The 16,596-nt window shown below is 37.2% G+C and overlaps 1 long non-coding RNA gene across 1 annotated transcript in view; it reads right to left on the reverse strand.

Moving 5' to 3' along the window:
- Positions 1 to 3,029: 3,029 nt before the first annotated feature.
- LOC108012258 (uncharacterized) overlaps positions 3,030 to 16,596 on the reverse strand; it is a 30,350-nt gene continuing 16,783 nt past the window's right edge. Inside the window, exons 2-3 of the long non-coding RNA XR_005014247.3 lie at positions 16,382 to 16,416; positions 3,030 to 4,909 (exon numbers count right to left, since the gene is read on the reverse strand). This is a non-coding gene — a long non-coding RNA (uncharacterized lncRNA). The remainder of the gene's footprint in view (positions 4,910 to 16,381; positions 16,417 to 16,596) is intronic.

Genomic DNA, 16,596 nt, shown 5'->3' on the forward strand with positions numbered 1-16,596 from the left:
TTTTCAACTCAATTAATATCACCAAAAAGGCAAAAAAAACGAAGAAAAATAAGTTAATAGAAAAAAAAAACGTCTTTTAATTAATGAAACAATTAAAAAGTTTTTGAGCCAAAAAAGGCTTACACCGGAAAAAAATGTGTATTTTAAGGGGCATTTCAAGGCCAACGGCAGCCAGCCAGCAACAACAACAAAGCCACGGAGTTCGATGATCTGTTACGATTGTTTTTGCTTGGCGTCGTCATCGCTTGTTGTTGCTGCTTTCTTGTTGTTTTTGTTGGTCGTTGCCTTCGCTGGAGAACCAGCAACAAAAATAACAGCAAAGGGCAGATTACTGAGAGCTTTCACAAGAATTTGAGACTTAGATGCAGAGAATCGTAAAATAAATAGTAACAGGGTTTGGTATATTTGCTCTTCCAATTTTTAGGGTGGAAAATAAATTAACAATACTTCAGTAAAAAAATGTCTGTATATAAAAAAATTTTATAGTACAGTAACACAAAAACGGGTTAGTTTTGAAATTCTTTTAAGGACTTCAACAGAAAGCGTTTGTACCATTGTTTTTTTTAATTGGTTTTCCAGAACTATTACTGAGCAAAATCAAAAATTCGTATGCAAAAACGATTGTATAAAGAAACTTCTTAGATGAGAACTATTTTCATGGTGCCCACTGTGCCTATGCCTTTCGCAGTAGGCGTCGCTGCCGGCGTCGCAGTCGCCGTGCGTATGTACAGTAGCTTGGCCTCAAGTGTATTTTCACAGATATTTATCTAGATACGCGCGACGAGCTCGCGCTTTTTTGTAGTCCTCGTTGTCGTTGTTGTTGTTTTTCGTATTTACCGTAAAAGTAAACAAGCTATATCCAACAACAACAACAAGAACAACTCGCACACGACTTTGAAGTGCCCACAACAAAAGCAACAAAAGCTATGGCAAATAAAGATCTACAATAGGCAAACTCTTCGTCATCTCGGCAAACGTCCATTTATGATCAGAATACATACTTCCCGTATAGAGTATATGGGGAATGTATCTTTCTATCAGAAGTTCAAAACTATCTTAAAGATACATTTTCGATCTTAGGTTTTAGATGCACTAAGTTGTTGAAAAATAGTTGTCTTTGAATTTAAAGGTAAACATTTTAAATTTTTCTACACTCTAGATAAACATATCTTATGCTATAGTAGTTTTTGAAATTTGAAAAATGTTGTAAGTTTAATACAAGCTTGGTAACTAAAATTATAAGTAAGTATTCAGTTATATAATTTTGTTAGGATCGTAAGGGTGTATAAAGTTCGATTTTTTAAACCAACTTCTTCTTTAGTTATTGGTTTTTTTTGTCGTCGAAGTATTTTTGGCGCCTTTTTAGGCTGTTTTTTTCAGCTGGCTTTATCTGCCTTTTTTCGCATGTTTTTTATAGCTCGGCAGTGTGATTAACACCTAAAAACGCGCTCTTTCATTATCAATTTCTGGCACGTGTTAAGTGCAACAACTGCAAGGTCAAAAATCGCCAGAGAAATGAATTTCGATCGTAAATAATCGTAAAAATGCAAGAGTTTCGGGGCTTTTGTTGCTTTCCGCTTGAAAAAAGCGTAATAAAATGTTAACAATAGAGAGAGCGAAACAACAACCTGTTTCCAAGCAGCTCTGACTTTTGTTATTTTTCGTATTATGTATTTTTATTTTTTATTTCTTTTTGCCATTTTCGCTTGGTTGCGTTGCGTTTTTGAAGGTCAACTTTTGGCTTTATTCCACCTTTTTTCCCTGGCTGTTTAATGAGCTTGAAAGAGTTGATTTTGATGTTTAACGGATCTCTGGCTAAAAATCTTCCGCACTTGCGTGTAGTTTGTATGTTCCCAAAAAACCGAACCAAAGTAAAAAAACATGTCCAACAAATGTTGGACAAGCAATTTTGGCGGCCAGAACAAACACGCCACGAAAAATTAGTGAGAGGGGGAAAAATACAGAAAATTCATAAGAAAAATGTGTCAAAGCCAGCAAAGCCGAAAAATAAAGACAAAGACAAATGCGGCATGTCTTGAGGTACATGAGCAGCGATTAGCGACAATTTCTGTCCAGTCATAGCTGGAAAAAATGGGATAGAGATACGGACAGCTACGTTAAAAAATGTAGGAGTGTAACAAAAAAAAATTGCCTTTTAATTTAATTTTTTCTTTATAAAAAAAACTGTTGTAATATGATGTTTATATAAATTTATAATAATATATTTGGTATCCTAAACCTTGTTCAACATTTCTTTTGAAACCTTTTTTGAGTACAACTATTATTTCAACCTCGATTGTGAACATGAAGATGGACAGCTGAAAGATGCGATGATGCAATCGCATTTAATTAACAAGCGAAGAAAGAACTTTGCTTTGTGGCAGGTTCTCTTGACCAAAACCGAAAATTGGTAAATGGGAAAAAAAACTACGAAATCCAAACGAGAGATGAACATAAATTTCAAATTTATGACTGCCACTTGAGCACAAACACACAGACGCCCAAGAAAAACGTATTGGACACCTTGACAGGGCCCCTAGATTTATGAGAGGCCCATACAATTCATACATCAACAGCTCTTTTCATAATCTCCCCACAGAATTGTATTTCTTTTTATTTCTTTTATATATCTCTTTCGATAATAGAAGTTGGAAAATATTATAATTTCCCTTCGTTCCATTGAAATAAATCTTTTGGGGGCATTGCGTAGGCGCAGCAATACACACACACACACATCATTTAGGCCACGCCCTGCTTTTTTTTATAGGTTTTTGAGGTTCATCCAAGAGCCTCATGAATTTCAATGAAATTTATGACAATAAATCAGCTGGGCCTAAACTAAAAACGAACCCAAAGTATAAACAAATTTTTCAAATTTGTTTTTCGGTAACTCTTTGGCAATCCAAAAAAGGTTTCTTACACTTAACGAAACCTATTGAAAGTGATTTATCAGCAAACAAACAACCGACAAATTTTTTAAACAACGTTTTTGGAAAGAAATATTTTTAAAAAATTAAGCCACACTTAAATAATATAAAAAATGTGCCCGTTGTTATTAATTGTATATTTTAAAAAACATTTAAATATTGAAGTTTAAAAATTGAGATTAATTGCTGTTTTCAAGAAGAATAGTTGTCCTATAGGATTTCGGAATTTACCAAGAGTTACTTAAGTTTGTTTCATGTGTATGGTTAGAGTGAATGAAAGGGGTAGAGTCTGGAAAATTTGCAAATGCTTCTTATCTCACTCATTCACACGCAGATCTGTGTCAGCAGACAAACTTTTTTTTGGGCCAAAAGTTTGTGGCACACTTTTCCACAACACTTTTCTTTTTTCTTAATTTTTTTCGTATTTTTTGGGGGTGTCACAAGGCGACGCCTACAATCGTGTGTGAGTGTGTGTATGTGCGAAGGACAAACATGGCTGTCAAACGCCCGAAGTCCTGGCCAAGAACCAAGAAAACCACCACAGACACACATGAGGGAAAAGTTATGAACTACCCAGGCAAAAGGCAGGAGAAATTGTAACACATATGACAGAGAGGGAGGAAATATGGATAAATCGGGGGTGACTTTCGCCCACAGTTGTTGGCCGGGTATTACTTATTGATTATTGTTTTACTTCGTTAAGGAAAAGCCAGGAAAATGGGGAGAGTGACGCATTTTCTGGCCATCCCTTTCGCACATTGCGTGCCCGTTTAACATTTACATGTTTTTCCTTTTTCCCTTTTTCTTTTCCTCGATTTCCTCCAGGGGAAATGTCTCATAAATATGATTTATATAGGCACACATATACCCCGAATATGAGTACATATAATTGCGTGTACAAATCTGATATAAAAAGTGTGTACTTGTTTTTTTTTGCGCCAGCTTATTAAGAGCCGAAGATCTCGTTTTCAAGAGCCCTCGGATTTTGGCCCGGCTGAGGAGGTGTCTCGGGCATTTTCGAGTGCAGTATTAACAAAACTGCAAACCGAAGGCAAACACTTGCTGCCAAAAATAAACGATATGTGTATCGTTCCACTCCCTCACTCGTTTGCCTGTTCAATCGACCATGTCAATCATATGACGGACGAAAAGCAGATTGAAAATAAAATTGAAATGAAATTCATTTGCGCTTGCCTTTTGTCTTCAAGGAGCACTGCGAAAAATCTTTTAAATATAGATTCTATTAAAAACTAATATTTGAAGTATCCATTTTCTGTTACACAAAAATTGCAACAAAGATTGTCATTCGAAAAAAAATTTGTCAGCTTTTAAAAGTACCTATAATAATTCTTTAATAATCCGGCTCGAATGACCAAAGTTACTTGTTATTTTAAGAACCTTTCAAAACCAAACTCTTTTTAAAATAAATCTGTTTTGATATGCCATTTTCCCCGAGTGTATTATGTTTGTTTTGTAATTGAAAGTCAATTGAGCAGACTTCGCTTTTTTATTCAGTTTCCTTGTGAGACTGAATTTGGGTAACTTTTTGAGATCCTTTTTCCTGTCCTGCGGTTCCTTGATGTAAATGCAAATTCACGCAGCTGCCCGAAAGTCTCCCCACTATCCATCCTGTCATGCATTTTAGCAATTTGCAAATTTACAAGTTGCACACATGAGAGAAAAAGAGAAGGAGACACGCGTGCATGTTTAATATCAAATTATGAAGCGGCTTTTACCCTTTTCCGCTGCACCATCCTACCCCCTCCCCCCTAAAAAAAACCCCTGTGATTGTGCAGTTTTTGAAGTGCGTTGGCAACATTTGTATGCAAATTGCTTTTGGCGAGTGCATGTGCAACATGTTGCCTTTGTGGTTCCACAGAGTTCTCCAGTTCTCCAGTTCTTCGGGTCTTCGGTTCGGTTCTCCGGGGTTTGGGGCTCTAAAAAAAAAGAGTACTGGTACGACTTTGCCGACTGCCGTCTGCCTGCAAATAAAGAACGCATTGAGTTTTTATTAGTTTTTGATGATGCTCATAAAACGACGCGACGGCAGCGATGATAAAAATCAGTTTGCTTAAGTAAAGTGAGGCATTTAGAGGGTAGGAAGAGTTGAATTGATTGTTCGAAAGTAAGCGTTGCTAAAATGCAATAAAAATAAAGTGAGCTCACTCCTTTGCCTCTTGCCATTTGATGGCGTTGACAAGTGGCCAAAGTGGCGTTGAGGGAACTGAAGGGCTTGGCTTGTTTTCCCTGGTAAATGGTGATTCAAACGATATGTTCGAGGTCGTATCTGTTTCTGGTAATTTTTTGTCTGTGAGTCGATGAACCTGTAACTACGCAGTGGAGAGATACGCCTCCACTTGTGGAAAGCCACCATAAAACTAACCCACCGATGCAATAGTTCCCTAAACTTTTATGGAGCCTCCATTATGATGCCCTGCCTATTGGAATTTTATGCAATAAAAGATGGAATAGACTCAAACTTAAGATCGAAAAACTTTTCCATTGTAAAGTTTTTATTGGTGATTTTATTAGCCTTGTAAATGTGCTGTAATGGTAACCTTATAAGATTTTAGCCAAGGAAAATCTATAAAAATATTTTTATTGGCTAATATACGAAACACTATAATTTTGTTCGTATCCAATATGGCATTCATTGATAATAGCCTGAAATTAGGTAGGTAGATATCATTCATAAAGATTTTCCGGCTTACCAATAAATTTTAAAAAAGCTCTCAAATCGTTAGAACTTTTTCAAAAATCCATGTACTTTAAGCTTAAAGACCGAACCCCAGCGAGACACTTTGGTTGTTCTCAACTTCTCACTGGAGGCCAAATCAGGTTGCCCCATCATCATCAAGGACAGTTCACTGTCCCTGAACATAATGATAATGACTGCCGGCCGTGCAGGCTGCATGTCACACATCATAATAATTACGGCTATTGATGTGGCTCCTCTACCTTTCGGCCACAAGCCATAAGGTGTAAAGCCGAGGTCCCCGAGTGCCTTATAAACAATTACGTTAATAGTTCCATCGGCCATAAGAACTATATCGTTTAATGGACTTTCAGCTAAATTAACAGAGCCAACAAAGGGAAAGCTAATCGCTGACCAGACGCGCCCCTCTTTCGCCTAATGACACAACATTTCATTAAAAATAATTTCACAAAACCTTTGACGTATTACGTGCAATTGGCATTTCTAATGACAAAACAGCTGTCTATGGTCTAGTATAGTCTAGTCTGGTCTATCATGCCCATCTCCCTCGCGGGGTTTTTTGTAATAATTTTGTTTGTTTTGTTGCCGCGCTTGTTACACATTTGTTTAGCTCGCTTTAGTTTATTTTTACTGAGACTATCTTATCTCTGCGAAATCGCTGTTAAAACGTTTTTAATTTTCCAATCACCGCGGCACAATCGCTTAATTATAGTACCTGGTGTATTAAAAATATTGACTTACTAGTAGATCTCTTATCAGGCTTTTTGAGCATACAACGATTTTCCCAGCATTTTACAGAATAAACCCGTTTGGCTTAAACAAATCTGTGGACTCCATTAGGCATTAATTTTTTGTTTTTTTTTCGCCAGATGCTGTCAATCAAGTGTCAGATGCAAAGCCATCAACAATATCGAATTTCTGGCCTCAGCTAACTAATTAAATTACGAGGGAAAATCGTGATCATAATGATGTTGTTGCATTTTGCAGTGGCTAATTTTAAACAAGTTGAAGTTGCCGTTTCTGCTCGTAATATATTTTAATTTATGCTCGGTTGGCAATACTTTTGGCCAGCCTGCTGGCATGCTGTAAAATGGCGCGTAAATAAACATTAATTTTAATTTAATGAATTAAATTCCAACAGCGAGAGAGAGATAGGAAAAATAGACGGAGCCCATCACTTGAAGTCCATTTTCATCAGGGTGACTCAGTATGTATCTCTATATATCCATAGTTTCCTCGCTTTTGCCGGCGAGTTAGTCGCCTTGGCACAATAAATAAATATGTAAGGTTTCGCTGGTCGATTATGCGCATAGTGCAAGTGTTTGCCACACATTGTTTATACCAACACCTCGGGTTTATACATATACTTTTAGATATATCTGCGTATAAATAGTACAGCTGATGCATTGCACAAATGCAAATCGCACAGAAAGTTGTTGTCATTCATAGAAAGTGTCATTGCAGTTCATTCAGGAATTGAGTAATAGCATTATCGATACAAATTCCAATCGATCGAAATTAGAAAGGTTTTATTTTTTGGAAAAGCTCATTACATTATACCCATGTACATAGGTTTAAGAAAAATACATGTATCTAAAATTTTATAAATTGAATTTTGAGATACACATGCACCACACTTTATAATTAATTACTATTAATTTAATTTGTATCCGCCTATCAGGCATAAATTGCAGATTTATTTATCTTCGTTCCGTAAAAATCAATAGGTGACTCCCCTTTTAATTGGGATTATCAGTTGATTGGCCCTCTCAATAAATTAACAGGCACTTGCTCATTAAATCAAAGCAACCACAACACTGCAGCATAATTAACAATGCAACCAAAAACTATGTACAATTAAATTAAGCCTGGCTTTTTTGCTACTGTTGCAGTTGCTGTTGTTTATGTTGCTCATGTTGCTGTTGGGCTTATCAGGCCATGCATCGCCTGTTGCAGGTTGCTGGTTGCAGGTTGCTAGTTGCTCGTTGGCAGTTGCCAGTTGCAGGTATTTCCTGTCAGAGATTTTGCATAAATAATTTTTGATAATCAAAGTTTGCGACGGGCACATAAATTTAATTAGCGGCATATGTTGCATTTAATTAAGCAGTAAGCTCGCTGACTTAGTGCGTCTAACTTTTTCCGCTGCTGGCGGTGGTGGTGCTTTAATTAAAATTCACACGATGTGAAATGCTCATTTCGTAGGCCAACTGCGTGCCTCGGTTCGTTTGCCATTATTGCAACGCTCTCGTATTTGTATCTCTTTTTTTATTTGTATCTTTATTTTCCTGCCTCCCCTTCATGATTTTGTTGCCGCTGCATTATTATTATAATTTTTTGCTGTTGTTTTGTATTTTATTTTTTTATTTTCCTCCTTGTCGGTTTGCATTGCATTGGATTGCATAAGCAGCCTGTTGCTGCCGTTTTTCTAATGCAAACGCATATATGCGGCATGCATAATTAGCAGCCTCACAGCTACACTCGCATTTGAATTTTCATTTTTATTCATATTACCCACAATAAATTCGTAATCAAAAGAAGGGGAAAAACGCATCCGAGGCCGCCCGCTCAGCTCTTCTCGCTTTAATGAGCCATTAAGCTTTAGATTTCTGTGTTTAGATACGCCCCAATGTGAATGAGAATACTCGCTGCCCATTTCCTCGAATCGAATTAAGTTATTAGTGATGCTTCAGCTGGAAAACTGTGTGCCAGGGCACAGAAATGTTCTCGTAGATACGGAGAAAATTCTTTGGGAAATATGGATCAGATATGGAAGATACAGTTAGCGGGTTCTGTGGGCCACGCATCTAAATGAGGAAAGATATTGCAGTTCGATCGGAAAGATACATTTTTATGCGACTTGGTTTTGGGGCTTGAATTGTTCTTTGGCTTGTAATTAGATTTAATAGAATATTTTTAATATTATTGGGTAAATTTTGATTAAACATTTGTATTAATATTTTGATATTACTTTATTTTACTTTTCTAGCTACCTACCCATACAAAATCCTATTTAACACTATATTTTGCCAAATACTAAACTCTCTTTCCAGCTTGTCAACCAACTGACAGCCATTTAATCCAATGCAATCAGGCTGACAGCCCAGAGAACTTCATTAAATATTTCGCCACAATTACAAACGGCCAAAAAAAAATGTGGCAAATATTTTAGCGCTTGATTTTCGACTGTCAAAACTTTGTTGATACCCCCCCCGCTTCCCGCCCACTCGGCACTTTCTGTGTTTGTTTTAGTTAATTTTAGGTTGAAAAAATGTTGCATGTGAAGATTTCTGCTCAAACAGGGACTGGAAAAAGAAATAATAATAAAATAATCAACAACAGAACATGAATAGTTTTACAAATAGCAGTTAGACAAAGTAAACAAACGCGGGGAGGCGGTGAAAAAAATACCAGGCAGACGGTCTGACGACAACTGACATGTGAGTGTAAAAAGTATCTGTGTGAGCGATTCGAAATGCGAGTGTGGGTATCTGTGAAAGTCGTGCAAACTAACTGTCAGACTGATAGATAGACGTTCTGAGCCAGAGCAGCAGCAGCTACACAGGGATAGCGATAGGGAGAGGTGCTGAGAGGGCACTTTCAGACAACAGACAAACAAATAATAATAAAATAATAATTGTTTGTCAACATTCGTTTAGCATGTGGTCTGGTCTCCGGGCCATACGAATATGTACACTGCGAAAACAGATGTTTGGATGGAACGAAAGTTGTTAACTTTAGAGTGATTTATATCTTGATAAAGAAATATAATCGGATAATATTAAGCGTGCCCTATCCAGATAAAATTACTATAACTGGGTTAAACATGCTTTCTTATATCTGAAAATGAATAATACAAGAAAAAGTATCTTAAGGATAAAAGTATTCATATTAGTTTCTTAAAATAATAATATATTCATATTGTGCTCTTTTATCTTATCAAAATCAACAAAAATATATGTCATAATTTTTAAACTCATCTTACGTTGGTATTATTCCCAGTGCATTTATAAAAAAGCTGTTGAAAAAAAGCAAGAGAACCCAACTGAGCATGTGGAAAAAGGGGTGTAGTTGTTACAATTGACAATTGTCTGCATTTTGGCATGAAATGTCATATATAGAGTTGAGGTAGATGGCATGCTTTCCATTTAAACTGCGTTTTGTGGTCGGGAAAAAGGTGAATGCCACATGGAATGGGCAGTGGACGTGCAATCGTCATGTTGGAAATTCCAGTTTCAACTGGCAGTCAGCACGTCATTTGCTTATTCAATTTCATGACACATGAATGAATGTTGCGTGTGCCTCGAACCTAGAATAATCATTCTCCCACCAACGACAAAAATAAAAAAAAAAAAAACGAATGCGACACCAGCAACTCTGCGATAATTGATGATAAATGTTGTATAATTTGACAAACCCAACTAACAAAAACTATATGTACACAGCTAGTCCAACAAAGCCGAAAGAAAACCCCGAGGAGAAAAAGTGTAGTGCCACCGGCAATTATCGCTTAAAAAGCATTTCCAAATAATTACACCACCAAACGGAAATTCTAACACAAAATAGCCAAGAAATGGTATGACAGAAAGAATTATTATAATAATATGCAGTTTAAAGCATATTTCACCTCGGCCTTTTAGATGGATGGGCGTGGCTGGCGCGTAATGATGGGAATATTATGCATATGGAATATGGGATGGGTGGCGCCTACAGTGCGTTTCGAATATATCAGATGTCGATTTGTATTTGTTATAAAGGTAAACACACAAAATATAACTGTATACCCAAAGTTCCTAAAAAGGCACTTATTCTTTTTATAAAAATGTAGAAGCTTATAAATATGACTTGCGCTGTACAAGGGGATCGAAAATGCTTGGGTCACTTGGGTCAGTTGACCTGTTTCAAGCAGGGTTCGAGGGGCTTGGGTGCGGCCACCATGCTTATAGGTATACCTTCTATCAATGAGCTATTATTAAAATTACGCATACGCCATGTTCCATTGATTCTTTTCGCTTCGGTGTTTATTTTCCCTTATTTTATATCGCAATTTAAAAATAAATTTTAAGGCACGAATCGAGAGCAGAGTGAGAGAGAGTGTCGATGAGTAATTGCCTCATAAAAATTATGTGGAAATTAATTTTTTGTGTTTCTTTTTCCTATGCATTGCATCTTTCTTCTCTTTTCGATCGGTGGCCATAGCTCTCTATGTATTTTGCCTCTGTTCTTGGTGGCTATTTTTAAACGTGGCCAACCGAAAATATTGAAATATGAATGCAGTCACTGCATCTTGCTCCCCGTTTTCACCGCCGCTGCAGCAGGCACTTGTCGTTCGTTCCACCTGCCAAAAAATTTATGAAAAAGCCCCACAACTTGCCTGACACTTTTAGCCCTAACCGCCTGGATCCCCTAAATACACGAAGAAAAATGCTGGAATACTACCTGAGCCCTATATCTTGACAAAAAATATTTTGAAATTTTTGATAAACGAAAAATCGAATATTATAGTCAGAATATTATATTTTAGATAATTTTATTTCAACCAGGCTTACAAATATTGGCAGAGTGATATGATATGATTTTATGAGATATTTTGAAAAGTTTAGAATATAAGTTTTATGGATTCTGAACTGTTTTCATAAATATCGGCATGGTGAATTTAAATTTATATATTTTTTCAAGGTCTTAAGTTTCCCATAGTTATATTTAGTCAATGGCAAATCATTTTTAATTATTTTTTAACCAATTGTTGATTTTTCTCAGTGCACTCGTGCTGATATTTTTGGCCGCCTTCAAAGTCGTCCGCGTGTTACGTATTAAAATTAGTATGCAATATTTTTGTTTCAAATGAGGGCCTGAGCGAGAAGGAGAAAGAGAGAGGGAACGGTAGCGGGAGCGGTACAGAAGTTCATGTTGCGCTTTCCCCCTTTCACCCATCCACCGCCCCCCAAACTTTCCCTTCCACGTACCGCCTGCGTTTATTTTTGAAGTGTTGAAAATAAACCGTAAATAATCGCGTCGCTCGGTCGGTCGGGCAGCTTTACAATCAATTCACTTGCACACACGTCCGTCTATATATACCGATGGATATGAGTATGCACGTCTATATGGGCCTTCATAAGTATCTGTGTTTATATTTATAACAAGTTGCTTGCACCCGTCCAACAAAGCAGAAGCAAAAAAATAAAAAAAAAAACAAACCAAAAAAAAGCACAAAAATAAAAATAAAGCACAAGCAGAAGCAGAAAGGCAACAAATTTAAAAATTATTGGTAATAAAAATCCACCTTCACTACCCTCCGCGCATTATGCATCGTAAAATCTGGATATTTAATATATGTTTTGAGTGCGCCATGCTTTTGTGTGACTTTAAATATTTAAAAATGAATTATATAAATATGCATAAGTTGGCGTTTAAATGATCACAAATCTGACATTTAGCCGCCCCGCCTCCATATGGTTATTTTCGCAGCATGGGGTGCTGTTGACCCCCTATATGGTCCAGATGATTTACCCAAAGATGGGTTTTATATTCATGCAATTAGCTTTTTATTGGGTTGTTTAATGGGGGCAAAATATGTGTATCATACGATACAGGATTTCAGGTGCCAGATGGCAACACTGATTGGCACTAATGAGGGTTATAAACTTTTTTGGGGAGTGCCATAGATTTTTATGGGTATTTCGGTTATTAAAAGATAGAACTTCATCTAGACTTTGTTTTTTTTGTGTTTTTTCCAAAAGAATAGAACCTAATTTGAAGACATCAACACAATCTTTATAATGCAAATGCGATGAATTTTAATTAAGGAGTATATATTTTATACTCGCTTGAGAAATCATAATAATATCTCTAAGAACTTTTACAACATTCCCCCCAGTTTGGCTTTCGGTTTTATTGAATTAAATTGGGAGTTCCGCCAACAGATGGGTAGCTTCCAAGGAACCATCACACAATTCCACCCAACCCATCTCTCCTCTGGCCAGTTGGCCTTTTCTGGTTGGGCATTCGGCTCTCCTTTTTTTATGACAAATTGTCACGAGTGCATTGATGCAAAAAACTTAAATGAAGCGACATGCTGTTGAAATGTCCGAACCGCCTTTTGGCCCTAGACATTGCATGGGCTGCAGATACGGATACACAGATACCGGGAATACAGAACCAGAACAACTACAGGCTACAGAGTTGCGTGCACTTGCAGATACTCGTACTCGAGCGGTGTGTGTATGCTTTGTATCTTTCGGGTTGTGTGCTGTGCTGTTTTCTGCTCGTCATATCAACACAAGAGCACAACAATGCGACCGGGGACTCTTGAAAACTAATATGGGCCGGGCCGGGCTGGAGGACATTACCCAGAAGTGACTAAGCCCGCAGCATGGCCTAATATCCCCACCGATCCCTCATCCAAAGCGTCTGGGACATGCTCTCGGATTACAGGGCCAGAAGCAATTGAAAACTGAGCTTGACAGTTTTTCGCTTTCTGCTGTGTTTTATTTTCGGTTTATGAATTGCCCAAAAAACGAGAAGAAATTGAACTTGGGTCGGTCTGTGCACTGGGAAAAATAGATCTAGTATTTACATTTTTTTGGAAATAAACAAGTTAATACTTTAAGATAGTAAAGATATAATGATCTAAGGCTGATTCAATTTATATACATCTTTTAAACCCCAAAAAACAGACAAATTTAAAAGAAACAAAAAAAAATTTAATGGATGTTGGGACTTGAACATAGAACATAGTCAAGCAACAGTTAGGGAGTTAGCTTTAGTAGCGTTATAGATACCATCAGCAACAAATTAATTCTGATAAGCCACTTTTATAAATATCTTTTTCCTTCCCAGCCTAAAAATGATAATCAGATATATATAGCAATGAACAATATTTTTCCATAATTCTTTTAATACCAATTTTTTTCTCAGTGCTTGTGGCCCCATCTCCCTATATTTTTTCGGGTTATTTTGGGTTTTGTTATATAGCTGCTTACCGTTAGAACGGAGTCTGGCTTTGTCTGGGCATTTGTGGGTCTTCCTGGAACTGTAAGCAATATGCTCGAAAGGGTTTTTCTTGGGGGGGGGGGGGGGGGGGGGTAGATGGAGATTCGGGGATCGGTGGAGTGACGGTGACGGTGGAGTGGCGCAATTAAATGTGCAACCAGAAATGGCAACAAACGAAGCGAACTCTTTGTTGCAATAATTCAATTAGCACTCTTTCGGTTTCGTTTCGTTTCATAAATGTATTAGCTGGGATCTGTAATTTCCCCCACGTTCGTTCGCCTCTTTCTTTATTTTTTTAATTAATGTGCAGTTATCATGCAACCCGATTAACAGTCGAGTGCTGCCGCTGCCGCTTCCACTGCCGCTCGGTAATTGCAACTTGTTTGTTATTTGTTATTTTGTAGTCCAAGTCAGCAGTCGGCAGTCAGCAGTCGCCTGCCTGTCACTGACTCTGTTCTTGTTGTTGTTATCTGCCAGGAATGCTAATTATAAGATTAGCGCCGTAGCCCATTCTATGCTCCACTCTCGCATGGCATATATTATTTATATATATGTGCACCATACTTATTCCCCCGTCTTTTGGCCGCTGGCATGGTGTGTATCTGGCCGCCTGCCTATCTCTGTATCTTTGTATCTCCATCTGCGGCACTTGGGTGATAGCGAACACGCACATGACACTTGACAATGTCGCTGGAGGATTCTGGCGGTGATTGTTGCCGAAGGTTGTTCGCGGTGTAGGTTTTCTTGTTTTAGTTGTACGTTTTCTAGAAGTTGTCTTAGTTTTATGTTTTTCGTGTGCCTGGATGTTAATAGATCTTGGGGTCTTAGAAACGGAATTGTTGTACTGTTGTTGAAATTGTTGGTGTAAAAATGTAATTTTGTGTTTTGTGTAATTAAAATCGTTAATTATTTTCCTACTTTTCTACCTTTACTTGTTTTGTATGTTATGTATCGTTTAATTGTATTGGATGTTAGTGTTTTATAACCATATGTGTTGTAATGTTGTTGAAATTGTATGTAAATAAATTTCTTATTTAATAGTGTGCCTAGTGTTGGTGAAATCCTAAGTACCACTGCTATTGATTTTTGAACACTGTTTCAGTGTTGATAAAAATTGTTGAAAATAAAAGTTTTAAAAATTGTTTAGCCAATGCCTAAGAATTCTTATTTTTACATCAAGAATTCCTGCTCTTTTCCTAAAATCATCAGATCATTGTGGTTTTAAGTCAAAGATTGCTCAGCACTTCCTCAGTTTTATCGCAGTTGGTATAACTGATTTTCTAATTTAATTTCAAATAAAGCTATTCATTGTGGTTTTATGTTTTAGATTCCTGGCTTTGTCTTGACCCCGTTCTGACACTCAAAAAGTTTCCCATCATCTGCTGGTAGTCCAACCGCACTTCGTATGCGGTTAATCATAATAATAATATTTTCAGAATTCTTGGCTTGGCAGTTGGGTTTCTTTTTTCAGCGCCTTTTGTTATCAGCATCAGTTGGCTCCACATCATCAGCAGCTCTGGCATATGCATTCCCATCATGTGCAGAGTACAGAGTACATAGACGTAGATACAGATACTTATGGATGGACTCGTTCGTATCCGAGGGTATGTATGCGCGGGGCCTCGGCTGCTCTCCCTGTTTCGTATCTGTCGTGTGCATCTCTTGAACTATCAATTTAAATGTCAGTTTAAATTGTAGAATTTTTCATTTCGTGGACTTCGTGCATGAAAACTATAAAAATGTTTTCATTGTTTTTTCTCTGCCTCTCTCTTTGTGTTTTGAGAACTTGCTTAGAGAAGGTTAAGGAATATAGCCGGGCCATAAGGTGTGCTTACAGCGGGGGTTAAAACAGTAGTTACACCAAACTTAACTTAAGTTTATGCAAAATTTTTAGGGCTGCCATAAATAAAAGTCATTCTACAGACTTACTAGAACTACTGGTTTTTTTAATAGGTTCTGAACACGATGCAATGCCATAATATTAATATGTGAATTTATAAAACATTTGTAGGAGTGGCGTTAATAAAAGTTATTCTACCGAATAATTAAAGCTACTGCCATTTGTTTTTATAGGTTCCATGAAGGTTTTTTTTGTTCGCTTATATTATTATTATCTTTTATTTGTAATTATTTCGGTAATAATTTGAAATTTTAAACAATTAATTTTTTTATTTTCATCTAAAATGAACTGTCTTGCAATCAAGACTGACAATAGGATTGGTTAACATTTTAATTTCCAATTAATATAAAAAAAGAAATAGGTTAATAAGCATATAGAATTATTTATTTCATAAAATGTGTGGAAACCTACAACAAAATATTCTAACATATTTCTAAGCTCCTATTTCTTTAGGCCCTGCTGTCCATGCCCATATGTGTGTTGGTATAGAGATGTTTTGGCGATATGCCCCGGGCCCAGAGACTCGAAGACCGAGACTGCAGCCTGGTTCTGATTCAACTCCGAGACTCGGAGACTCAGAGACTCGGAGACTCCTACTCCAAACTCAAAACTCCGACTCTTTTCGTGTGTGACTTGTTTTAGATTTCTGCTCGAATGGGAGCTGGGGCTGCCTTTCAGCATTTGACAGCAGCTGTCAAAAAACGAAACTTGAAAGCGAACCGACCTCGGGGGCCCAAAAGACTGAGCCCTCAGATCCAAAGTAAAAGTTGCAATATGTTTGTTTTGTTTCGTAAGTTTCTGCCTGGCCTTTTTTGGCCAAGTTTCTCCGTTGGCTGGCTGTTTTCTTACCTTTTGGGGGCCCCAGAAGTCGTTGTGATTTCGCCCTGTAAATAGAAGAAGGAGAGAAGAAGACGTTTGTTAGGAATTTCTGAATACACTGGCTGTAAACTTGTAACTTCTACCCTCCAAACGAGATATATCTGGTGTGAATGGACACATCTATCAAAAAACGAACGAAATACTTTTATCGAGCTCCAGCAACTTGGAAATTGTTTAAACGAATC

This window comes from Drosophila suzukii, chromosome 3 (assembly GCF_043229965.1).
Source record: "Drosophila suzukii chromosome 3, CBGP_Dsuzu_IsoJpt1.0, whole genome shotgun sequence".
Classification (NCBI taxonomy): Eukaryota; Metazoa; Arthropoda; class Insecta; order Diptera; family Drosophilidae; genus Drosophila; species Drosophila suzukii.